Source organism: Octopus bimaculoides, chromosome 5 (assembly GCF_046866305.1).
Source record: "Octopus bimaculoides isolate indiv1 chromosome 5, ASM4686630v1, whole genome shotgun sequence".
Lineage (NCBI taxonomy): Eukaryota > Metazoa > Mollusca > Cephalopoda > Octopoda > Octopodidae > Octopus > Octopus bimaculoides.
In genome coordinates this window covers 29,250,412-29,278,116 of record NC_142932.1, presented here as the reverse complement: position 1 = coordinate 29,278,116, position 27,705 = coordinate 29,250,412, and the positions used below count along the sequence as shown (strand labels likewise).

The 27,705-nt window shown below is 35.8% G+C and overlaps 1 long non-coding RNA gene across 1 annotated transcript in view; it reads left to right on the top strand.

Moving 5' to 3' along the window:
- Positions 1-27,705, top strand: part of LOC128247857 (uncharacterized) — a 92,825-nt gene that overhangs the window by 40,672 nt on the left and 24,448 nt on the right. The window lies entirely within an intron of this gene.

Sequence of the window (27,705 nt, the reverse complement as noted above, 5' to 3'; positions counted from 1 at the left end):
AGTAACAACTTCAGAACATGGTGTAACAGTTATTTTTTCACAAGAATTAGATACCACAGGGGCTAAAATAGCGCCCAACTAACAAACTTTAACATTATTTTCAATGATTGCAAACAAGTAAGTTTGTCGCTGTTAAATAAAACAAAACGAAATAAAAGGATAGGTATTTTTTGCAATTATCTTGTGTTTACTCTGCAAAACTTTAAAAATTGATTGGGAAACAGTTGCTATATTAAAGTTTTCGTGTATTGTACTAAGACAGAAATATTTACAAGAGATACCTTCTGTGTCCAACAACATCGCAGTTCATGTTTCTATTGAAACATTAGTTTTGTAATTCTCATCGATTCTTTGGAGAATTTTATGCTTGTAAAAGGCTACGAACTAGTATAGATTTAAAGTTGCGGATTATTGTTTACAAACTGAAATTTTATATATATTGATTAGTCCCAAAGTAGGTTTTGCTTAGAATTGATTCTTGATTGTAATCTCATGGTTTTATAGATGTTCAGTTTGGTTTTCAGAGTCAATAATTAGAATATATGATTATGACTATCGACCGTGTTCATTATTCATCTCCCATTTCCGACTGGTGTGTTGTAATCAGCAAATCTCTACGCGGTCCAAATGCACCCGATCACATTCAAGCAACGGAGAGTAAGAGAGAAGCTGTTATCATGTAAAATTTGCGATGTAGTTTCGACTGCCAGTGAAAACAATTTCGTTTATACTCCTTGAGTTCTTGGAAAAGACAGGAATGCTACGTACTACCACTAGAGTAACAGCAGAGAATTTGAGAAAAAAAGTATCTTTTATAAATGTTTACTACCTTACAATATCTATATCAGCTAAGCAAGAGACCTTCTCTAAATGTATTAAAAACTATAACATATTCAGAACACTATTTCAAAATATTATCTTCGCTTTCTATGAAAATGCAAAGTACAAATTAGTGTGGGGTAGAATGAATAAAACAACGTAAGATAAATTTCCTCTTCAATTCTGCAGAATTACATTTGAATAAAGACTCATACACATCAATATTCATCCTTACTCAGAAAAATCGAAAATGCAACAAAAATTTTAAATATGTAGGTCAAATGAAGAATGGCTCATTATCTGAAATTAACGAAACTCGACTAAATTTACAAACACAGCATACCATATACTCAATAGCTTCTTCACGATCTCTTGGAGTGGTCCTCTTCCTCGTAATGCACACAACGCTATTAAAAAGAAGAAATTGTTGAAATCAGTCATTATTCATTTTGCCCAACTTTAGACATATTTTTTATTGTTATTTTTTTGAAAATTGAAAATGATCAAATTAGACATTAGAGTGGGAAAAATCAACCTGGAATCCAACACAAAAGAATTCTGATCGTTAAACATCAAAAATTGACCCATGCGCTAACGATTCTGCCAACTAAGCGCCTTGGTTTAGCGTTAAATATCTGTTTCTAATTTTGGCACAAGACCTGAAATATTGGAGAAGTGAACTATTTTATTACATCGCTCCCACCCCAGTGCCCAATTGGTACTTATTTTCTCGATCATGTAAGGATGAAAGGCAAATGCGATGTCGCCGGAGTTTGAACTCAGAATATGAACCGGAAGAAACGCCATTAATCACTTTTGTCCAGCATGCTAATGATTTTGTCAGTTTGCCACCTTTAAAAATTTGTCAGTGAGAATTATGGTTTCAAATTTTGACACAAGGCCAGCAGTTTCGTGGACGGAAGTAAGTCGTTTTCATCGACCCCAGTAGTCAACCGGTACTTTATCGAGCCCAAAGGGATGAACGGCAAGGTTGCGTAATTTGAACTCAGACGAAATGTCGCTAAGCATTTTGCCCGGTGCGGTAACGATTCTTTTCTACTTTAGGCACAAAGCCCGAAATTTTGGGGGAGGGGCCAGTCGATTACATCGATCCCAGTACGCAACTGGTACTTAATTTATAGATCCCGAAAGGATGAAAGGCAAAGTCGACCTCGGCGGAATTTGAACTCAGAACGTAAAGACAGACGAAATACCGCTAAGCATTTCCACCCGGCGTGCTAACGCTTCTGCCAGCTCTTCGCCTTATAGGGAGAGTTATACTGATATCACTGTTTGACTGCTAGTAATCTGTAAATCGCAGCGTAAGATGTAAAACCTTTTGGGGATGGCGGTGTGGTAAGAAGCTTACTTCCCAAGAACATGGTTCTGAGTTCAGTCCCACTGCGTGGCTTCTTGGGCAGGTGTATTCTACTATAGCTTTAGGCCACCCAAAGCCCTGTGGGTACATTTGGGAGAAGGAAACTAAAAGAAGACCATCGTATGTATGTATTTATCTGTTTGTCTGTCTGTCTATCTATCTATTTATATACATAGATATGTGTGCGTGTGTGTGTATGTATTTGTATCTGTGTATGTCCCCCACCATTGCTTAACAACCGGTGTTGGTATGTTTACATCCCCGTAAGTTAGTGGTTCAGCAAAAATGAGCGATAGAGTAAATGACAGGTTTTAAAAACAAAAAAAGTTCTGGGGCTGATTCATTCGACTAAAAATTCAGCAAGTCGGTGCTCCAGCAGCGGGGACATAAAAGAGATAAAAAGAGAAAATATAAATAATAAAAAAAATGTAAAAAAATATATGAAAATTTGGTGCAGATGCTGGATCTCAATATGGACCACGTGACTGCAAAACGAACTTCTTAAAATACTTCGTGCATGTTGCATTGGATATGAGACCAATACATATTTGAAGGTTATTAACCCCGTTGCCTGTCCAAAGCATTTTCATGAGTTTGTTCTAAACCTCTATGCTTGTTTCCAGATTTTTACTTACCCTTGTTTCGTATGTTCTGAGTAATATAAAGCATTCCTTTCATAAGTCCCAAGTTACTCTGGTGGTCGAAAAACAACTGGGAATGTGTACTATATATGATGCATAGTCACCAGGGAAATATATATCATATGTGATACACAGGAGAGGTAAAAAAAAAAAAAAGAAAATATTCATTTTTGTCTATTTCAGTGAATATTTTAAAAACTATTTTTCATGTTTTCTTGATTATTTTGTTTAAATTAGCAACATTCCTCTTGAAATCTTTATGCATTACATAACAATTGTTTCATAAGATTATTTTTCATGAGATGTAGGTGGCTAATTAATGTGGAAACTCTACATTAGGAGCTTAATGTATGTGTTCATGGAGTGAATGCATTCTATTCCAACGCAAACGTCACATATTCCCATTTTCTTCTATAAACATGCGGTTTGATGTCCATACAATAAATCTTTATTTTACCGTTATACATTATTTAACACGAAACGAAGGTGGTGAAATGGTGGGACCGTTAGCACATCGGCTAAAATGCTTTTTGGCATTTCTTCCAGCTCTGAACCCAAAACTACGTGGCTGAAAAGCGTGCTTGCTAACCACGCAGCCATGCCATTAGTTTCGAAGTTAGGATTGAAATATAGTTTGCCGGAATCGATTAGACAATTAAAACAGCGCTACAGAATTAAAAATAGATTCAAATCAATGTCCCAATACGGCGTTAAACCGGGCAAAACTGGCCTTTAGTGAACCTACTATATAGCAAGCATTTGGACTGCGTGTGTACTTGTAAATACATCGAAACCTTAATGCGATGCTTTCTTGTTCAACAGCCAATGACTCCTGGTGCCTTCTTTATTTTCCCACAAATCTCAAAGATTTCTGGAAGATCGTGGGCGCCACACGTATTTTTTTTTTTTTTTTGACAAAAACGCTAAAAAGAGATATCTCTAATAACCAAGACAAGATTACTGATGACTATCATATGATAGCATTTCTAGAAGATCACATTAGATTAGTAAGATGAATGCCTTGTCCGATTGATTGATCCAACAACCGAAATAAGCTGATGGCGCTTCTTTGGTTACCTCACAAAGAACACAGCAGTGACAGCGTATCGTGACACTCTCTCTTTATCAAGCAGTTTCTTTTATGGTATGATTATGTTGATATAGGACTTGTATCATTATTATTATTATTATTATTATTATTATTATTATTATTATTATTATTATTATTATTATTAGATGTAGTAGTAGTTGTTACCATGGCAGTTATTGTTGTGATAGTGGTTGTTGTGTTCGTGGGAGTGGTAACAATAGCGTAAGGTCTTTGCTAAACGAACATGTAGACATGTATTCTTCATGTCACAGAACAGAACTATGTAATCATACTTACCATTCCGAACAGTTATTTTTCCCCAGAAACAAAAGACAAGACAAAACAAGCAAAACACAATGCAAAAAAAAAAAAAAAAAAAAATTACAAATAAATAAAATAAGATAAAATTTTAAAAATATCCAAACACAAATACAATAGCAAAAAACAGCAACAATAAAAAAATAACAACAACTCCAAAGGGAAGCCAAACCAAAATAAACTAAACGCGAGAATCATAGAATTTCAAAGCTCAACAAAAATAACAGGAGGAGGACCAGCACAAAAAAATAATAATAGCAAGGACAACAAAACATTGTTGATACTCGAAAGAATGTTCAAAGACAAAGACAAAATTACTTGAAACTAATGAAAAAAAAAATGGAGAAAAAATACAATTGAGAACTGGAGAACAGAGAAGCAAGGGTAATATTTATATAAGAACATATAAGAGATTGAATGCAGTCAGGGTTTAGAAATCTCCTAAAACAAGGCGTTACTTTAAATATTTTGTTATTCCTGTTTGATATCTGTTTCACTAGCTGACATTTAAGTGGGAGAATACAAACGTTAACAGTGGGAGCCGCGCTCGAGGAATTATCTCTCCAGCATATTATTCGCTCACACACACACACACACATAGGCAACAAATATCAAAGGATATATATATATATATATGTGTGTGTATATGTATACATAAACACACACACACACACACACACACACATATATATATATACGTATATAAATATAAATATATATATACATGCATATATATACACACACACACACACACACACACACACACACATACACACACACACACACACACATATATATATATATATATATATATATATATATATGTATGTATGTATGCTTGTATGTATATATGTATCTGTGTGTGTGCGTTTTCATGTATAAATGTCTGTTCCCGAATATATATATGTATGTGCCATACATACATGCACACACACACACACACACACATATATGTGTGTATCTAAATATGTATGTATGTATGTATGTATGTATGTATGTATGTGTATACGCATACGGACACATATATATATTCGGGAACATAAACATAGCAACACCGGTTAGCCGAGCGTTGTGAGACAAATACAAACACAAAGACGTACTCAGATTAGCATACACCCACGTACATACATATGCACCTATATGCTTATGTGTTTATGTGTTTATTTGTTTGAAGTTAACCCTATAGAAAGCTTTTTTCCCTTCGATAAAATAACGTAACCTTGTAACAAGTTCTGATAAGGAGTCACTCATTTAGTTCTTACATGTATGAAATCGAATGTCAAATGATAGGGTATGTGGTGGGTTATCAGGTAATTTTGTTCGCTTCTTTCCAATAGTATTTGAATTAAGACGCCCGTCACCTACATTCGACGGGCAAACCAAGTGAATCGACCCGACCAGTGACGCGTGGCACTTCTTCAATATGACAATGCTCGTGCCATGTCGATAATTTAACCAAAATTCTAGGAAGTTCTGTTGCACCGACAATATTCTTCTGATATTGAAATTCCAAATTATCACCTTTTTCGTCGTTTTCTAACAGTCATCGGAGCGTTTGGAGCAACAACAACGAGGACCTGAAAATATGGCTCACCGAATTCTTAGTAAGTAGTCATGAACAACGAAGGAGTATATATTGACTAGATGTTAAAATAAGGATCAAAATAAAAGCAACACAAAAAAACAAACGAACGAATTTATTATTATAAATTTAGAGTTCTATATTTAAGAGATGAGGAATTATGTGCATTATTTACAATATTTACATTATTTACATTCAACGGATATTTGTCCTCATCTTGTTTGTTGTTAACACAACGTTTCGGCTGATATACCCTCCAGCCTTCTTCAGGTGTTTTGGGGAAATTTCGAACCTGGGTTCTCATTCCTAAGGTATTTTTCGATGTTGTTGTTGTTGTTGTTATTATTATTATTATTATTATTATTATTATTATTATTATTGTTATTGTTGTTGTTGTTGTTCAGGTCACTGCTTGGAATCGAACTCGGAATCTTGGGGTTAGTAGCCCGCGCTCTTAACCACTATGCCATATGCTCGTGGGTATATCCGTTGAAAAATATCCGTTGAATGTAAATAATGTAAAAAATGTGAATAATGCATATGAATTTACAGAAGTGAATCACCAAGCATCCCTTTTCATCGAAAGGTGTTTTAGAAACGCCCCTTTCGTGTTTGGCAAAAAATAAAGTTACTTTAGTCAGACTCAAGTTGACATTCGGCAGTGATTTATTTTCAAAATTAAATAACAATAAAAAAATTAAAAATAGAATTTGAAACAAAATATAACTTCAATATCTCTCGAACGTTGTGAGGTAAACACAAAGATTACACACATACATGCATAGACAAGAATGCATACATACATGTATGTATGTATGTATGTATGTATGTATGTATGTATGTATGTATGTATGTATGTATGAATGAATGCATATATGCGTGTGCGCATGATGGGCTTGTGCAGAGTTTCCGTTTACCAAATTCACAAATGAAGCTTTGATTGATCCAGAGCTATAACAGAAGACATTTACCTCAGGTGCCGCAGATTGGATAGGGTCAGTTCTCAAAATAAGGACTTAGGGACCTTTCATTTAGGTGGTCGCATGGTTGTATGGATGAAACGTTCGTTTTGCAACCGGGTGGTTTTGGACATGGCGATGTGATGGAGGAATTGAGCTAAAGTACAGGACAAACATTTAATCACTATAAGCAAATCACCTGTGCAGGTTGTTCAGCAAGAAGCGGCAAAATCCTCATCTACTGTCCAGCGCAGGAGAGTCCATGAGTGGTTGTACAGTAGTCTGTATTCAGTGTCTGAAAACAGATGAGAAGAGGAATCCACCACGTTTAGACACTTCTGAAATGTACACAAATAGAGGCATTGCTGTTAATTGTTTACTTATAGATATTTGTGAAGTACATCTGTTGGAAGTGAAATCAGGAGCGTGATTTACAGTTGATTACCAACTCATGAGTTGATTCTTAATTGTAATCGTTTAAGACTGAAATCATTTGACTCATTTGACGCTATGGAGTGACTAGCAACCTAAAACAAATGCGACACATTCCCATCTTAACACGTACACACACATCTCTCCCTTTCTATTTTTATTTCTCTATTTCTTTTACTTGTACCAAAAGACAATACCTATGATTTTCGCGGGCCCCCGAAGCGGTGAAACTAATGTCGTTATGTTCCTCTTGAGCCATTGCAAATCGACGTCATTGAAGGGCTGACGTTCTCGTTAGAAAGAAATAGGTGTTGTGTGTGGTTAGTGCTGGGATTTAGAGGTTCGAAACGACAAGGGAGATGAGAGAGAGAGAAAGATGATCGGGTTGGGAGGGCTGGGTAGATGTTGATTGAAACCTGCCAGTTTCGGAGAGGCGCCATTATAGACGCAGAAGAAAAGATATGCTGAAGATAACACTCCTTGTGAGTGTGTGTGCTTTTATGTGCACGTGCACATTCTTATGCTTATATATATATATATATATATATATATATATATATATATATATATATATATATATATATATATATATATATACATATACATATATGTATGTATATGTATGTATGTATATACATTATATATATATATATATAAACACGTGTCACTTCCCAATTCTAAATCGGCCGCCGTTCCGTCTCTGCTTCTGAAGGGCATAATCGCATTTTGCTTTTCTGACTTGTTTGTTGTTCACACAGGAGTTTTATTCATTTATTGATTGGTTGCTTTAGTAGTTATTTAATATCTACCTTTTGATTATGTCATTCATATCCTGTTTATCAACATCTCTGCCTAGTTCATAATTTTTTATTTTTTTTCTGAAGTCACTAAAAATGCTTCGAATAAATTCGTTGCTTGTATCATCGCTTTCATTGGTCATCTTTGCTGTTGTTTCTGTGTAATTGTTTTTAAGATCCTACTATTGCAAACTTGTTTTCCTAATATTTTTCTTCGAATAATTCATTTGTCATTTTCTTTACTCCGCTTGTTTATTGCATAATTACATCCTATTTGTCAAAACTACGTGATCTTTGGCTAAATTTTTAAAAATTCGTTTATCATTTATTTATTTAATAGATGTCTTTTATCCACCCTTTGCATCATTTGCATCCTGTTTTACTATCGTAATCGTTCTCTTTGCTTCAGAAATTCTTCTATTGAGATAGAGAAAAATAGTTAGCTTAGAGAAAAGAAATGTTGTGAGTCGTTTTCACATCTTTTTCCCCGCAGAGAGAGAGAGAGAGAGGGAGAGAGCGGAGAGAAAGAGAGAGAGAGGGAGAGAGCGGAGAGAAAGAGAGAGAGAGAAAGAAAGAGAGAGAGAGAGAGAGAGAGGGAGAGAGAGGAGAGAGAGAGAGAGAGAGAGAGAGAGAGAGAGAGAGAGAGAGAGAGAGAGATCCTAGTAGTTGATAATTTTTTATCGAATCCTCACAAGGATTAGTGGGAAGTTGACTTCGGTTGGAGTCGAACTTAGAACGCAAAGAATCGTAACAAATAGCAGTCAGTCTTTTGCTAATCGAACGTTGAATACTCATAAGGCCGCCATCATTTTATGCCTCAAATCGGTGCAAAATCCGAAATCCAAATCCGAAATATAAATCCGGGCAAGGTTGTTTATGGAAGACCAGCAGTCACCCATGCATACCAGTGTCCCCTCTCCCCGCCACATATGCTATCGAATGGGAAGGCAAAGGGGCCGATACAGCTTGTCGCCAGTGATGTCGCAACTCATTTCTACAGCTGAGTGAACTGGAGCAGCGTGAAATAAAAATGTCTTGCTCAAGAACACAATATAGAGCCTGATCTGGGAGTCGAACTCACTACCTCATGATTGTGAGCCCGACGCTCTAACCACTGAGCCATGCACCTTCACATCCCCTGTGTATTACAAGTGAAATTCAGAAAAGGCGAGGGTTAAATCGTCATCTGGGTCAAGACGAAAGCACTCTTACGCCAGATATTTTTCGACCAGTTCTATGACAACAGCTTTAAAATAAAGAGCTTAATATATATGCATCAGACAAGAGTTGTAAAACTATGGTTAGCGAGTGAAGCATGTACTCTGATTTCAGTTTCCAGTGGAAAACATTTCCATTCATTTGTGACTTCGTTCATGTTTTTTTAATGATAGTAGCAGCATACGACAAATGAAATAGGTTCAAGTTGGAATTGAAACAGGTTGCGTGATGAGTAAGAACTTCTACTCTACGGCACCTGTCAATTTGGATCTTAAATAAATATCCCAGTGTTTTAGAGTAAAACTAAAGGAATAAATGATTCAATACAATGACCGAATAAATACCTTTTGTGCTCAGAATTCTCTTGTTTATCATTGTCATTTCAAACTGGATATGTAACTGTAGAAAGAATAAAATAAAAATCTTTGTTTTTCTAATGAAATTCTTTTTGATATATTTCCGTCTGTATGTGTGCAGATGCGTGCGGTATCGTTTGCTTGATTCCTTTGAAACAAATGGTTTAAAGGGAACAAAAGAACAAAGCTCTAATGACCCCATTTCATCCAAAATTGTTGAAAAAGTTCACAAAACAAAATGAACCCTTAGGATATTTTTTCTGAATGATATCGAAAGCTAAAATTACATGATAGATTTACCACATTTACTTTAAGCGTTACCCAACTTCTTTCCGACCACCAGCGTGGTAAGGAAGAAATGCTAAACTGATAATGTTTACTTAAAGCTGACATTTTAAAACCACATGTCGTGAGTCTTCGAGGAAACGGTGAGCTTGAGAGAGAAAGAGAGAGAGAGAGAGAGAGAGAGAGAGAGAGAGAGAGAGAGAGTGTGTGTGTGTGTGTGTGTGTGTGTGTGGAGGGAGTTAGACAACATGTGTAAGCAAATAAAAAAATGAAAAGAATAAATTATTAAAATGATATTCTTTTTAAAGATTCGTTAAATTACAAATAATATTTCCTGTAACTGCTTTGTCATCAAGTTGAAGAAGATTTCTGAGGATCCTGAAGAACTAACTTCTTTTTTGTTTTCACTAGAGGAGAAATAAAATGATTTTCCGTTACCTTCTCAAGGTAGGCAAGAATTTAAAACTGTACCTATTCTTGACAGCTAATTAAACTAAGGCAATTAAAAGTTAAGTCCTGTTAAAAATAATTACGAAAATCATGCACCAAACTTGAGGTTGCAGCCTAGGATTCGGTCTATCAGTAGCTTAATGACTTTACCATCACATTTTGATTAATTGTGGAAATCTCCACACCTAGGCGAAGGTGGTTAAGAAACTTGCTTTGCTGCCACAAGATTTCGGGTTCTGTTTCACTGTGTGTGCACTTGTGTGTGCGTGTGTGTATTGTGTGTGTGTGTTTCTGTGTGTATGTGTGTGTATATGTATGTACGTCGGGAAAGCACACAAATACCATCAACCAAATTCACTTACAAAGTACGTATCGACCCAGGATTATTGTAGAAGACGCTTGGCGTGCTGTGGGTTTGAACTCGAAACAACATGGCTGCAAAGTAAGCTTCTTAACCACACAACCATCTGTACAATTTCATATTTTGGATATCTAAATAAAATGGCGTGGACGTGCGCGCACGAGCACGCACACACAACTATTAAGGCGTTGCATCTTTCAACGATATAACGTGCGTAGACATATAGAATCATAAATTAATTAACTCTCATTAAAGTAAAACAACTCACTTCATAAAAATATCAAATATCTTCCTGATAACGAAATTTTTGTCTTCACATATAAACGTTAGCATTTACTATCATCATCATCATCATAATCATTATTATTATTATTATTATTATTATTATTATTATTATTATTATTATTATTATTATTATTATTATTATTATTATTATTCAGTAGTTTTATTTTTATAACGTGCTTTCACTTCACTACCGAGCGCAGCTCTGTGCGCCTTGGGTATGTGCTGTGGTTTGCTGTGGTGCTCTTATGGTTACTGTATTGAAAGTGTTTTGCGTAGGATGTGTGCAGTGCCCAGTAGTGCAATTTTCTGTATGTTATATATATTTGTAAGTCCTGGTGTTTTTGTTATGTATTTGTCTGAATATTTTTTTATTATACCTAAAGCACCTACTATGATAGGAATTGTTTCTGTTTTTAGATTCCACATTCGAGTTACCTCCATTTCCAGGTCTTTCTATTTTGAAAGTTTTTCCATTTCTTTTCGAGAAACGTTGTCATCTGTTGGTATTGATACATCAATTAGAAAGCATTTTTTTTCTTCATGATCTTTGACAACTATATCTGGTCTATTTGCCTTAATTTCTCTATCTGTGTGTATTGGCATCTGCCAGAGCATGGTTGCTTTCTCGTTCTCTGTGACCTTTTCTGGCGTGTTTATACCATCTTTTTTCTGTTGTTATTCCATAGTGTTGGCATAGCTTCCAGTGTATATAGGTCCCAGCTCTGTCGTGTCTGTGAATATATTCCTTCTTAGCCAGGTCTGGGCAGCCAGAGATAATATGATTTATTGTTTCTTGTCCATCTCCACATATTCTACAGTTACTTGTTATGTTTCTTTTCATTATATGTTTTTGGTAATTTCTGGTGGGGAGGCTTTGGTCTTGTGCAGCAATTAAAAATCCTTCAGTCTCTGCTTTGAGTCCTGAGCTTCTCAGCCATTGCTGGGATTTTTCTCTGTCTATTTCTTTTGCATTTAGTTTAGCCCAGTATTTACCATGTAGAGGCTTTTCTTGCCATCGTTTTATCATGGTCCGTTGCTGTTCTAGTTTTAGTTTGAATTTCATTTGTTTTATAGCTTTTGTTTCTTCTTCATCTTCTTCTTCTTCTTTTTGTTCTTCTTCTTCTTCTTCTTCTTCTTCTTCTTCTTCTTCTTCTTCTTCTTCTTCTTCTTCTTCTTCTTCTTCTTCTTCTTCTTCTTCTTCTTCTTCTTCTTCTTCTTCTTCTTCTTCTTCTTCTTCTTCTTCTTCTTCTTCTTCGTATTTGTTAGGTAGATTGATCTCTTGTTTGTATTTGTCAGCTTCCTTATATACTGAAAACAGTTTTTTGTTTTGCTCGTGTTTTGTGGCTATTTGTATTAGTTTTCCTTGTTATTATTATTATTATTATTATTATTATTATTATACATACATCCATAGATACAATATATATATATATATATATATATATATATATATATATATATATATATATATATATATATATATACATATATGGGTGAACATTCTTGATCCTTTGAAGAGTTTCAAATTTGCTATATTTCCAGTTACATGGTTGGAAAAGTATAGGTGCTGAGTTATACAGCGTTTCCTAGTTTAGAAATTAGTTTTGATGAAATTTTAATGCTCAAATGATCAGAGAATTCGAATCCAAAGTCTTCTTTTTTCTCTTAATTTTTTTTTTTACAAAAACTAGGTATTGTGATTCAGCGTTTAAATTAGTTTCAAGATTCACATATTGACGGCATAAATAATACAAAGCTGTATCAATGATTCTGAGTTCAAATTCCGCCGAGGTCGACTTCGCCTTTCTTCCTTTCGGGGTCGATAAATTAAGTACCAGTTACGCACTGGGGCCGATGTAATCGACTTAATCCCTTTGTCTGTCCATGTTTGTTCCCCCTGTGCTTAGCCCCTTGTGGGCAATAAAAAAATAAGAAACGTTAGCACGCCGGTTGAAATGCTTAGCAGTATTTCGTTTGTCTTTACGTTCTGAGTTCAAATTCTACCGATACCGAGGTCGACTTTGCCCTTCATCCTTTCGGGGTCGATAAATTAAGTACCAGTTGCGTACTGGAGTCGACCTAATCGACTGGCCCCCTCCCCCAAAATTTCGAGCTTTGTACCTAGAGTAGAGAAGGATATTTGTCGCATCCAACGGATGTCGTTTCAAATACAGAATTACTTCTCACCAAGTGTCTTGCTGCTACAGGAGATATCATTTCCACCTATTTTATAATTGATTTATTTATAAATTTCCGTGTGAGATTCCCTTCACAGCGGTGATCTTTGTGACGTCTCTTAAACAGTGTTAGAAGGTAATTTTTCATTCTAAATGGAAAGAGTGGTTAATGCATATTAATTTCATTAGCAAGTACAGAGCATTATAAATGCCACAGACTTGAAACTCCATCTGTTGTTGTAACAAGACAATTTTTAATACTTATTCCAACAACAAATTCAGAACTACGAAAGTGACATTTAACTTAGCATTTAACTAAGGCAAAAGTGACATTTAATCTAGCATGAATATTCATTTAATCTAGCATGAATATTCATAGTCCCTCGAATGCTGGAATTTGGAATCAATAACTTCAAGAAAGAAAAACATTTTAAATTTAAAATAATAGGCGCAGCCGTGGCTGTGTGGTAAGAATCTTGCTTCCAAACCACATGGTTCCGGGTCCAGTCCCACTGCATGACACCTTGGGCAAGTGTCTTATACTATAACCTCGGGCCGACCAAATCCTTGTGAGTAGATTTGGGATCGAAACTGAAATAAGCACATCGTATATATATATATATAAATATATATATATTGTTTCTTTATTTCACCGTTTCGTTTTCCTGTCTTGTTTTCCGTCCGCCACTACCCTCCACGAAAACAATTTAATCTGTGTTCGTGGGAAGAACCATTTTAACGATGCGTACTGCTTTGATTCTTCGAAATGCCGGAGTTTTAATGGTGGCAGCTGACGAAGGGGATGTTTCTATGTGGCCTGCTTGTTTGTTGCACCTTGTTTACCATTTTGTCCTTGTTCTTTTGCCACGTCATGTACCCAGTTATGTATCTATATGTACATGTGGATGAACGTATATACATACATGTACATATATATGCATATACTCATATATTGTTTATATATATATATATATATATATATATATATATGGGGGTGGTATTTTTGTGTCTCTATCTCCCACCATCATTTGACAACCGATGCTGGTGTGTTTACGTCCTCGTACCTTAGCAGTTCGGCAAAAGAGAGCCGATAGAATAAGTACTAGGCTTACAAAGTATAAGTTCTGGGGTCGATTTGTTCGACAAAAGGCGGTGCTCCAGCATGGCCGCAGTCATATGACTGAAACAGGTAAAAGAATAAAAGACTATTTCCTGAAAGACATTCCACAGGACGTCAATAATCACTTTGTCGTCGCGCAAGTCACCGGTCAGTCCCAATAGTGATGATTATTTTATGGGGCCTCTCATTACTGTGGTTCTTAGCGGTTAAGGTGTTCGGCTTATGATCTTAAGGTCGTAAGTCCTATTCCCGGTGGTGCGTTGTATCCTTGTGTAAGACACTTTATTTCACATTGCGCCAATCCAGTCAGTTGTCAAAAATGAGTAGTATCTGTGTTTCAAAGGGCCAGCCTTATCCCATTCTGTGTCACGTTGAATCTTCCTGTAAACTATGTTAAGATGATGCGTGTCTGTGAAGTACTCAGCCACATCAATGTTAATTTCACGAACAGGTTGTTCCGTTGATTCGTTCAATTAGAACATTCGTCATCATAACCGACACAATGACATATCTATTTGGATTTTAGGGAATATACAGAATACATGTTTGTATTTCTCGGGTGGTTTTCCATTTGAATCGATAGTAAATTGAAACAGGGCTTGGAAAGAAGGATACAAATCACTCTCATCTCCGTCATTGGAATGATGCCCTCCATGAAATAATTATTTCGGGAAAATGTCATCAAGTCTTATATAATGTTATCTGAAATATCTGTAGAAAACTCATGAATAAATAAAATTTCCTTAAGTGGAGATATTATTAATATTTTAGCACTTTTTAACACCTAATAAAATTACTTATCAGCTCCAAAATAATCGCTAAATATGTAACTAAAACTATCAGACTATGTGCCCATCCAAACTACAAAATTTGCCTTAATTTTATTTAAGAATAGATGTCTACCGTAAAGAACCATTTCACTTGCTATAGAATGACTGTCCATTGTCAACAAATACTAGATCCCAGTACCAAGCAAATATTCGTTAATGACATTTGGAGTTATGACCAGCAAATATATTTTCAAAATACCAACTCTTCTCATATTGCAAAACTTCTGGCAAATACAGATAATTAAATAAAATGTTTTTTTACTAACAAATACCAGCCACAACTAAATAATTCATTATCTGTTATGTAACTAAAACAGCTAGTCAAAGGGTGCATTCAGCAGCGCTGCAACATAATTGGTATTTAAATTTTAAAATCTCGTGCATAAAACAACTAATCAATATGTTATATTCACCAACGACTGTTGGGCGTTATACTATAAATCTTCGTTTGTTTTCACTAGATATATAGATAATTATCAACATCAATTATTTCACTAACTTTTCTGAAAATCACAAAATTGTGAAACCAGAAGCTTTATGTAATTCTAGAAAGTCTTTAAGTCCATTTTCAACTTTATATGAGATTGTTTCGATGTAGGATGTATATTGAAAGAAAATAATTTTGAAACACACACACACACACATATATATGTATGTATATACAAACACACACACACACATATACTCTTTTTTTTTACTCTTTTACTTGTTTCAGTCATTTGACTGCGGCCATGCTGGAGCACCGCCTTTAGTCGAGCAAATCGACCCCAGGACTTATTGTTTGGATGCCTAGTACTTATTCTATCGGTCTCTTGCCGAACTGCTAAGTTACGGGGACGTAAACACACCAGCATCGGTTGTCAAGCGATGTTGGGGGGACAAACACAGACACACAAACATACACACACACACACACGTGTATATATATATATATATATATATATATATATATATATATATATATACACGACGGGCTTCTTTCAGTTTCCGTCTACCAAATCCACTCACAAGGCTTTGGTCGGCCCGAGACTATAGTAGAAGACACTTGCCCAAGGCGCCACGCAGTGGGACTGAACCCGGAACCATGTGGTTGGTAAGCAAGCTACTTACCACACAGCCACTCCTACGCCTATATATATATATATATATATATATATATATATATATATATATATATATATATATATATATATATATATATATATATATATATATATATATATATATATATATATATATATATATATATATATATATATATATATATATATATATATATATATATATATATATATATAAGTGACCAGAAAACATAATCAAAATATGCAAAATATATAATAAATAGTCAGGGTACAATATGTAACTGTTTGCTTGAAAGAGGAGTTAAAACCCTCCAAAATCACGCATCTCTCATTATATGCAAACACGCACGGAGAATATAGCAAAGGTATATCTCGCATATAGTGAGAGAAGCGTGGTTTTGGAAGGTTTTAATTCCTCTTTCAAGCAAACATGTACGTATTGTATACTGACTGTTTATTATATATGCGAAGCCTTGGGTAACTCTATATAAAATTTTGTTGTAATAATTACTGCTCTATTTATTAGAGTGTGCTTCTTACTGATATATGTTTTTTATTAACTATATATATATATGTATGTATATATGTGCGTGTTTGTGTCTATGTATGTAAGTATGCATGTATGTATATATATAAACCCCAAAAATGGAATAAGAACGTAACAGACGACAATAAAAACATACAGAGAGACAGACGATACAAAGACGGACAGGAAAAAAAACAAGGACGGATCATTCATCAGTCTAGTTTCGAAATTATCATTACAGTTTCGGCCTGTTACACTTGAGACTGTTAAAAATTGGCTGACCCCAAAAATCTAAGTTAAGATCATTAAATTTTTGGAAGAAAGCAAGCGAATGTATAGGACAACACAGACCAAAACAACCGAGAAGACGAAGAAAATGATACAGGATTACAAATACACGCATGGAGTTTAAGACAAACTTATGAAAATGCTTTGCTCAGGCAAATGGTTAAAAGCCTTAAAAGTAGATGATCTTAATCATGTTTTCAGAGCTCAATCACACAAGCGGCACCATTGCAATGCTTATGTGACCAGAACATCACATCGATCCAGTTATTCGGATTTCGAAACTGCTGAAAGCTATTGAATAGACTTTATTTCTTTTATATCGTAAATCTACTCCTTATCCGGTTTAAGGTTTCCGGGCCTATGAATGGCTTAAGTGATGGAGTTCACTCCCTGGGAAATATTTGGACCAGGTAACTAGTTTGAGTTTAATTTGATATTTGATGCTCCGATTTCTGTTTCGGCAACTTATTATTCATGGTCTCTTTCGCCAGATACCACCCGCTATTCATCCTCTAATTAAGCCATAAAATAATGTTCCTGAATCTCCTATCATTCATACAAATTCATTCTTAGTCCTCCTTCTTCACCACCACCGCCACCACCGCCGCCGCCACCGCCACCACCGCCACCACCGCCGCTGCCGCCGTCGCCACCACTGTTATCGCCATCACCAACACTAAACTACTTTCCAGTTATCACCATCAGCATTATTTCATATTGCTGTCGTTAGCGCTTCCCCCATTGCGATATAATCTACCGCAAGTGCGTTGCAATCAACCTCAACTATTAGACTCACCTCTCTAACATCTTTCTAACATCATTGAAGCTCTATATTCCGGTACAGCCGTGCTACCGAGGCATTCATGCGGAAAGATTTTAGTGTGAAAGAGTGAGAGAGAGAATGTGAGGGAGTGGATGGCAAAGATAGAATGAGAGAAAAAGAAATAAAGAAATACAGAGAAAAACAGAGTGGATAAGGTTAAGTTAAGTCAGCGTAGTTTGTACAGTGATCTAAAACGTCGCCATGTTCAACAGACGACCGACATTACATGTTGGTAACAAGATGATATAAAGATCAGATATTTCATGATTCTGCAAATACCAGAAATACATGCAATATGGCAGTGAGACAATAAATATAAATTGTAATATATTGTTTTCAGATATTCTATTATTCTATTACTACACACTCACTTTTGTTGATAAATTCTGTATTTTCATATTACATTTGTTTATCATTTTTTAAGCAGACGATTCTTATCCCTATCTTTTTCATCAATTTTACCCCAGCGTCTATCTTTACCTATTAATTTCTCTAGCAATTATACTCTATCTGTCTCGTTTTTATACTATCGCGATAACCTTCAATTCTTCCAACTATTTCACACACACGCACGCACATGCACACACGCACGCACATGCACACACACACACAGGTATACATATACACACACGCGCGCATATATATATATATATCTTTTATCTTTTATTTGCTTCATTCATTAGACTACGGCGATGCTGGGGCACCGGCTTGACGGCTTTTGGTCGAACCAAGAAACCCTAGTACTTCTTTTATTGTTAAACCTGTCCTAACCTTCTACACATGGGTGTCATCATTATGCACATTAGACATTTCGCACCAAATCTACACTGACACCATGAACAGGAACTTGAAAAACTTTCAACAAGAGGATCGCGTTAATTTTGTCTCGTTCAGCAGCATCAAGACATCGTGACTGTATATATATATATATATATATATATATATATATATATATATATATATATATCAAGATAACTGTACCAGTAGTGATCATTCTTTTCACAGCCAGAAGGTACATCAATTCTAAACGACTGCTAAGTCTGTACAAAATTCTGACAACACTCAATAGAACACAACTTCTACAATATATATATATATATACTTTTATTTGTTTGTCATTTGACTGCGGCCATGCTGGAGCACCGCCTTTGTAAGTCTAGTACTTATTCTATCGTTATCTTTTGCCGAACCGCTAAGTTACGGGGACGTAAACACACCAGCATCAGTTGTCAAGCGATGTTGGTGGAACAAACACAGACATAAACACACACACACACACACACATATATATATATATATTTACACGACGGGCTTCTTTCAGTTTCCGTCTACCAAATCCACTCACAAGGCTTCGGTCGGCCCAAGGCTATAGTAGAAGACACTTGCCCAAGGTGCCATGCAGTGGGACGGAACCCGGAACCATGTGGTTGGTAAGCAAGCTATTTACCACACAACCACTCCTGCGCTATATATATTACATAATATATATATGCTTATATAATATATATATTTATACGTGCATGTATATATAAAATATATTATATATATATACGGATATATATATATATATATATAATATATATATATATATATATGTATGTATATGGATGTATGTATGTATGTGTATCGAGATAACTAAATACATACACGCACACACACACACACACACACACACACACACACACACACACACACACACACACATGTACACAAACGCGAATGTTTATGTGTACTTGTGTATATTTTTGTATTTATATTAGCGAATTTATCTTCATTTAATCGTTTTCTTTTTTCTTTTTCTTTTTTTATTTCTTTTGTTAATTTCAGTTTTTCAACAACACACACAAACTCAGATAAATTAACCCATATGCAACGTACGCGCAAACAAACGCATTAATCACACTCACACAAGCACGCACACACATACACACGCACACACACACACACACACATACAATACTCGCACACACGCACGCACGCACGCACGTATGCACAAATACAATATACAGACGCACACACACATGTGCACACAAACAAGTGCGCCCATAAAAAAATTTTAAACGTACTAAAAACTTAACCAAAACTGTAATACCGATATAGCTTACAGTACAGTTTAAGTGCAGCAAGCAGCGTCTTACGAAACGGCTGATCAATAGTTAAGTCCTAAATAACAACTAAGAAATAAACAAATAGAATAAGACGAAGAGAGAAAAGAAAAAAGAGCAGTAAAGAAGTAAAAGAAAAAAAATAGAGAAAGAAAACGAAGTTAAATGTTATATTATTTCTAAAATCTCATTCACTTCTCCTCTCTCCAGTTCATTGTTATAATATCACTACGGGAAAGGTGGTGGATTGGCAGATTTAGTAAAGAGTCGTTATTTGTACTGGTTCTATATGTTTTGAGTTCAAATACACCTGAAGCTAACTTTGCCTTTTTTTCTTTCTGAGTCGATACTATAAAGCACTAATCGACAGGGTAATGCACTGAGTTGGTACGATAAAGCACTAATAAAGCACTGAGTCGATACGGTAAAGCACTAATCGACACAATTAAGCACGAGTCGATACGATAAAACACTAATTAAAGCACTAAGTCGATATGATAAAGCACTGAAGTTGATTAAAAATTCTCTCCAAATTTCAGACCAAGCGTCAATGTTAAAAACAATTATTTTCATTACAGGGAGGTCGAAGGAGGCATGCTAGTAGAATCGTTAGCGAGTCGGATAAAATGCTTGTCCGCATTTTTTCTTCTCCCCTCCACCATTACCCGTAAGGTGGTTTCTTCTCCGAGGTGTATGTTCTCTACGGTCATTTCCAGTGTCTGAGGCGCCGCTTGGATAATGACCTCAAGGCCTTGCCCCTTCCAGTTCTACTGGTGTATTTTTGAGGTCTCTAATATCGTTATTTCTTCTTCTATTCCTTTTAGTAGGGCTGGGAGTAGCCATGATACGTTTATTTCTGGTGGGATCTCTTTCATCATGATTTTTTATGTGCGCCTGCTTAAGTATGTTGGCAGCAATACAATATCCGTGGTTCTCAAAGGTTGTACTAAGTGTGTTTTTGCTTTGTCTTCACTTTTGAAATACACTACTACCGTGGCAAAGCGTTTGCCTCTGGTCAAGTATTTTATATCCTGCCAGATCGGCTGTAGGCATTTTTCTATAGCTTCTTTTGGTGCTTTGTCTAGTTCCTTTTCTTTTACAACAAGAGTTTTAAATACGACTATTTTTTTTGCGGTTTCTTCTATAATTTCACTCGGGAGGGTGGCTTTTACATCGTATCCCTCCTTTGCAAACATGTTTTGGTGCTGCATTAGTACATTTTTGTCAAAATACATAGTTTTTCTTTTTTCACTCCAGCCGCAGCTGCAAAATTAAACTTTTTTGCCGGTTCGACAAGTTTTTTCTGCCGTCGGCGTACTTAATATTTCACAGTTCTTTTCACAGATTTTTTTCCTCTACAGAGGAAGTATTCATTTTTAACAAAATAAATTGTGGAAAAACACCACAAAAAAATTGATAACTCCCCCTCCCCCGCCCATCCTCACAGAGTGGAATAAAAGTTCACTCCGTCTGCCACATGCAGAACGGTATTAAACACAACAATGAAAGAATTCAGCAACTTCTGTGTTCCTTTCTGTGGAGAAGAGCGTAGGCTCGAAACGTTAAAGACTTTTTCAATTCCCGAGCGTTATGCTAATACATTTAATTGTTTTCTACACCACCTATCTTCGCCTGTTGTTTCTTTTGTGAATTCTCCCTATATATATATATATATATATATATATATATATATATATACATACATATATGATAAAGACATTAACAACACCATATTGGTTAATTTATATTTAAAGTATAATTATAATAAAGGTCGCTGGAGGGACAGCGCCTGTACGCTAGAAGTAGACAACAAAGCACAAGTTATTACTCTGTATAACAAGGTTATATGCGTGGAAATGGACAAAATGGACAGAAAGGAGTCCTGGTGTCGATTTGTTCGACTAAAGGCAGTGCTCCAGCATGGCCTCAGTCAAATGACTGAAACAAGTAACTGAGTAAATGAGTATATATATTTATATATGTATATATATATATGTGTGTGTATGTGTGTGTATGTGTTTGTAAACACATAAAGAGAAGGGGCAAACTTCAGTTTAGTGCCCCTGTGATCACCATTAAATTTGAACACTTTTACCAGACGTTTCTTCCACAGTACCAATGTTGGTACTGTTCTCAGAATTAGATTTTAACCATGAATGTTTATCGAGTGATTAATTTTACTTTTATTAATCACAAATACACAGCCACGCGCCCCACACCCCTTCGAAACGGCGTGCATTCTGTCCTGATGACTCCATACAGTTGCTGACTTCCGGTATGCGGAGCTCTCGACTGGTAACACTTGCATGTGCAAGCTGTTTGCAAAACATCACATATATGTATATATTTGGTGAGCTTATACACAGTTTATCCCTACTAAATTTTATGCTGTGAGATCGAACTCAAAACCACATGGTATGACCATGACTTGAATACCTTTGGCCATATGTCTGCTAAACAATAATAACATCAATATTAACAAAATGCCGTTAAATTTAGTCAAAAGAAATCGATATTTAACCTCTCTTGTAATTTTCACTGACATGGAATATATTATCGCTTAATGAAATCTTAATATTATCTATGAAAAATGTTCGTTAAATTGCTGCTATTAATATTCAGATGTTAGGGATTTTTTGCTACTTTACTGTGAAACGTATGTATCCTCCAGTGGTTTCTATTGGTCTCCAGCATATGATAAAAATTTAACCACACGAACACTGCAGCAAGTAATAGCAAGTTCTAGGCCTAATTTCCGGTAGAATCTCTAATAGAAGCATCGACTGTATGGCTGCTTGACTTGCTTATTCATGAAATATTGCAGATTTATTTTTGCCGTTCATCAGAACGATGGCTTGTTCATCCTGAACCAGCGATTGCTTATAGATTTCATTCAAACTAAAATTACACGTTTCCTGTGTTTTATGACATTATCACAGCCAAGCCTTGGCTAATTAATTCATCATTGTTTTCGTTATCATGGGAAACTGTATATATTTGTTCTGGTCAGCTAGCATCTGACAGTCATTTAAGGTTTCCTATTTTAGCGATTTTATCGTTAATAATGTATCTTTTCTCGAAATTTCCACGCCTTAATTATTCTTGCATTTAATTTTTACTTCACTTCCTTTGCTTTCTTTTTCTTTCTTCTCTCTTTTTGTTCGTTATTTTATCGCGATTTTAAAATGTATTTCATATCTTTGTTAGAGGTTAAGAGACTGTAAATGGCTTTTATCTCAAAACCTATTTGCTTCCGACTACCTGAAGCATGTAATGTATATATAAAAAAAAAATAACAATAAAACAAAGCATCATACAAGTCTTATCAAACAAACTATTTGAAGTGAAAATTTAATTTTGAGATCTAAACCTCATGATTTCTTCCATTACTGTAATAATACGTTGATTTAAGCTTAAGTTCTTTTACAAAGCTTATACCGCTAAAACACGACGCCATTCACTGTGTATCTGAATTATCTGTAAGACTGTAGTTTGGATGGACTAATTCCTTTGATAGTACAGCTATATGATAGAATAAGCTGTTGAATACCACAACGTTTTTTTTTTTAGTAAATGAGTGAGTTGAGCACCATTGAGATGCTTATTCAAGAGATAAAAGCAGAAATTCTGTGTATCAAGATAGAATGAATAAAGTTTAGCCCGGACAATTAAATAATTTGAAAATCATTAATGTTGTGAATAAGATGGATAAAAGTAAGAAGAGAAAGCTATTTTTGTCGAAAGAAATTATGTGAGTGCTGGAGGAATACGAATTATCCGAAGCCATATGCTTCCAATTACATTCTTTATCAAGGAAAATGGTTATAGATACTATCTTTACTGTGTCCGTCAACTCAAGTATCGACTGACACTCCGTCGGTTACGACGATGAGTGTTCCAGTTGATCCTGCTCGTGAAATTATCGTGCAAGTGGCTGAACTCCCCACCGACACACGTACCCTTACAGGCGGCGAGCTGGCAGATACGTTAGCACGCTGGGCGAAATGCTTAGCAGTGTTTCATCTGCCGTTACGTTCTGAGTTCAAATTCCACCGAGGTCAACTTTGCCTTTCATCGTTTCGGGGTCGATTAATTAAGTACCAGTTACGCACAGGGGTTGATGCAATCGACCTAATCCCTTTGTCTGTCCTTGTTTGTCCACTCTATGTTTAGCCCCTTGCGGGCAATAAATAAGAAATGTTAGCACACGTACCCTTACAGTAACTCACGGGAGATTCCGTGTGACACAGAACGTGGAAAGGCTGACCTTTTGAATTACAGGTACTACTCAGTTTTTCCAGCTGAGTAAACTGGAGCAACGTGAAATAAAATGTCTTTCTCAAGGACACAATACGTGGCCGGGAATCGAATTCACGACTTTACGACTGAGAGCCGAATGTCCTAACCACTAAGCCATGCGCCAATCGAGTACTATGTGGTTGCTCAATATACTAAAAGTTGCAGTCAAATGTCCATCCTCTTACACTCTAACGCCTTAAGAAAAAAATTGAAGATTGCACTGGATAATGTAGTCTTAGATACCCAACTTGGCACTTAGGTCTATCCTGAATCCTAGTATTCATATGACTGGAGATTAACCCAGTTTCTTCCTCGGTGAGATTGCAAAACGCCCCACCCACTGAACGGAGCGCCGGTCCGTCGCAAGGACCACTTCCCTAGCTATTACTGAAATTCTATTACAGCTTAGTGGACTGGAGGAACGTGAAATGAATTATGTTACTCAAGAACACAATGTACCGCCCACCCCAGGAATCGAAACCACGGCTTTACGATCATGAGGGCAACGTCCTAAACACTAGGCCACACACCTTTGCAAGTCGCACGGAATCAATAAAAATTTATAGGATAGGATCATAGGACTAAGGAGCCATGGATGTTCAAGAATTAAACGGACCCCTGAAAGGGATATTTTATTATTTCGATTTAACTAAACGCACCTGATTCTTGTAATAGTAATCTATGCCAGTGCTCCGCAACCCGTTTTCACTTGCAGTACAGTTATATTCTTTTAAAAATTCAGCGGCGCACCTCAACTAAAAATATAACGAAAAGTATAGGAAAAACAATTATATTCAGGTTGCACTGCAGCACATCTAGTATCGTCTGTGGAACGGCATTCCGGTTACGGAGCAGTGATCTATGCAAGCATTATGAAATCTCTCAGTGTCAATTCTTTATAAATCTACTTTGATTAGAACAAATTGTTTAGTAATAAAGAAAATATCTTCTCATTTCTTCACATCCATGTTGTCTTTTAATCTACGAATTATCAAATTATTTTTATTTGCCGGTTAACAATTCACTATGACATTCAGTTATTACTACTTTAAATATCTTAAGTGCTGGATGTCCGTGCGGATTTTTAAAGGAAAGTAAAAGGTCAATAAATACTTGCCATTACATTTTTGATCAACCAAATATGAACCATTTTGTTGCACAATGCGTCTCCATCTTTCCTTTAACTTGAAAATACCCTCTTCCCAGAATTGAGGTGGTTTCATGGCAAATAAGTCGAAAGGTAAGCTACTATAAATCGGCACGAACTTTCCGGACAACCCAATATTTTAGCAAGTTTAAAGTGATTTCTTTTGTGCCGTAAACCATTTACCAATTCTGTGGTGTTCCTCATCCTTTGATACCTGTCCTAAACACCTGCTTATTTTTCATAATGGCTAATCCAGAGATGTTGACAACCCAATAATATATGAGCGGCAAAGTTGTATAACTTTCTCAATACTTTATATATTTTCTATTGATTCCAACCAACTGGTTGAAAACGGTAAAAGATTGCGAATATCGAGAAAATACTCGGCTCTGTGAAATTTTATAAAAAAAAAAGAAAAAAAGAAATGAAACCACGGACTTACGATTCGTTCAACGAAAGAACGAAGACTATAACTACAGAAATATAGTGAAACTTTTTAAAATGTTATCAACTAAATAATATTAACGGAAGAAGAAATTTAGTTTCATTGCGCGCGCACGCACACAAACAAGACAAATAGGCATACACACATACACAGAGAAAGAAATAAACAGAGAGGGAAAACTTTTGCTTATTTACTCCTATCTTCTCTCGTTATCATTTCAGCTCATCGAAAAGGAAACGTGTAGTAAGAAAAGATATTTAAAAGTAAAAAACAAACGAAGGGCACAAACATCTTATATATATATGCAAACATAACACATAGAGGAAGTAGATTAGACATTTTATGAACATATGGACACTCATGCGCACACATCTCTCTCTCTCACTCTTTCTCTCTCTCTCTCCATATATATATATATATATATATATATATATATATATATATATATATATATATATATATATATATTTATATATCTCTATATATTTATATACATATATATGTACATATATATATATATATATATATATATATATATATATATATATATATATATATTTATATATCTCTATATATTTATATACATATATATATATATATATATATATATATATATATATATATATATATATATATATTTATATATCTCTATATATTTATATACATATATATGTACATACCCTCACAGAAATATATATATGTATATAATATATATATATGGATAAGTGAAGTGCTCAGTACACAATTCAAGAGTGTCTTCACCTCTCCTCTGAGTCACATGCAGATAAAGAACCCAGCTGATTTCTTTGACAATAGCACTCAGCAGAAGGAGACTGCATCCATTACCTACATCAACATTGAAGAGGAAGATGTGATAGCTGCCATAAATGAAATGAGCTCAAATTCGGCAACTGGCCCCGATGGTTTCCCAGCTGTCCTCTTAAAGTCGTGTAAACAAGAATTAGCAGGACCACTCCTGATACTCTTCCAGAGTTTCCTTGCAAATGGTAAACTTCCCAAAAAGCTGAAGGAAGGCACCATATGTCCTATCCATAAAGGTGGAAGCAGAGCAGAGGCTGGAAACTACAGGCCCATCTCTCTGACTTCACATATTAGCAAAGTCATGGAACGAATTGTCAGAAGGAGATTGATTGCGTTCCTAGAAGAAAATGACTTGCTGAATGAGACCCAGCATGGTTTCCGTCCAGGTAGAAGCTGCCTCACGCAGCTCTTGCAGCATCATGACTGGGTCCTGAAGCAGCTACTTGACCATTCAAATGTTGATGTGATATATCTCGACTTTGCAAAAGCCTTTGACAAAGTTGATCATGGCTTGATATGTCACAAGCTGCGAAACCTTGGCATAGCTGGTAAATTAGGAGAGTGGCTGCATGACTTCCTGAATGGTAGAAGTCAGACAGTTGCAGCCAATCGAGAACTATCTAGGGAAACACAAACATTGAGCGGTGTTCCACAGGGAACTGTTCTGGGGCCACTACTGTTCATAGTGGCCCTTCTGGACATGCCTACGGTCACTCGGAGAGCCACTGTCACTAGCTATGCTGATGACACAAAGATATCTCAGGCAATAAAGAATCCTGATGATATTGTAAGCCTGCAGAATGACCTAAATGCAATATATAAGTGGGCAGAGCAAAATAATATGCAGTTCAATGCCAAAAAATTTCAAGTACTGCGCTACAAGACCACAAGTACCTCCCAACTGGCATACACAGGGCCTGGAGGTACTGCAATCCCAGAACCACAAACAATAAGAGATCTGGGCATCAACATGTGTAGTGATGCATCATTTCACATGCACATTGTCAAGTTGACAGCAAAGTGCAGACAACTGGCAGGGTGGATACTGAGGACTTTCCGTACAAGGGATC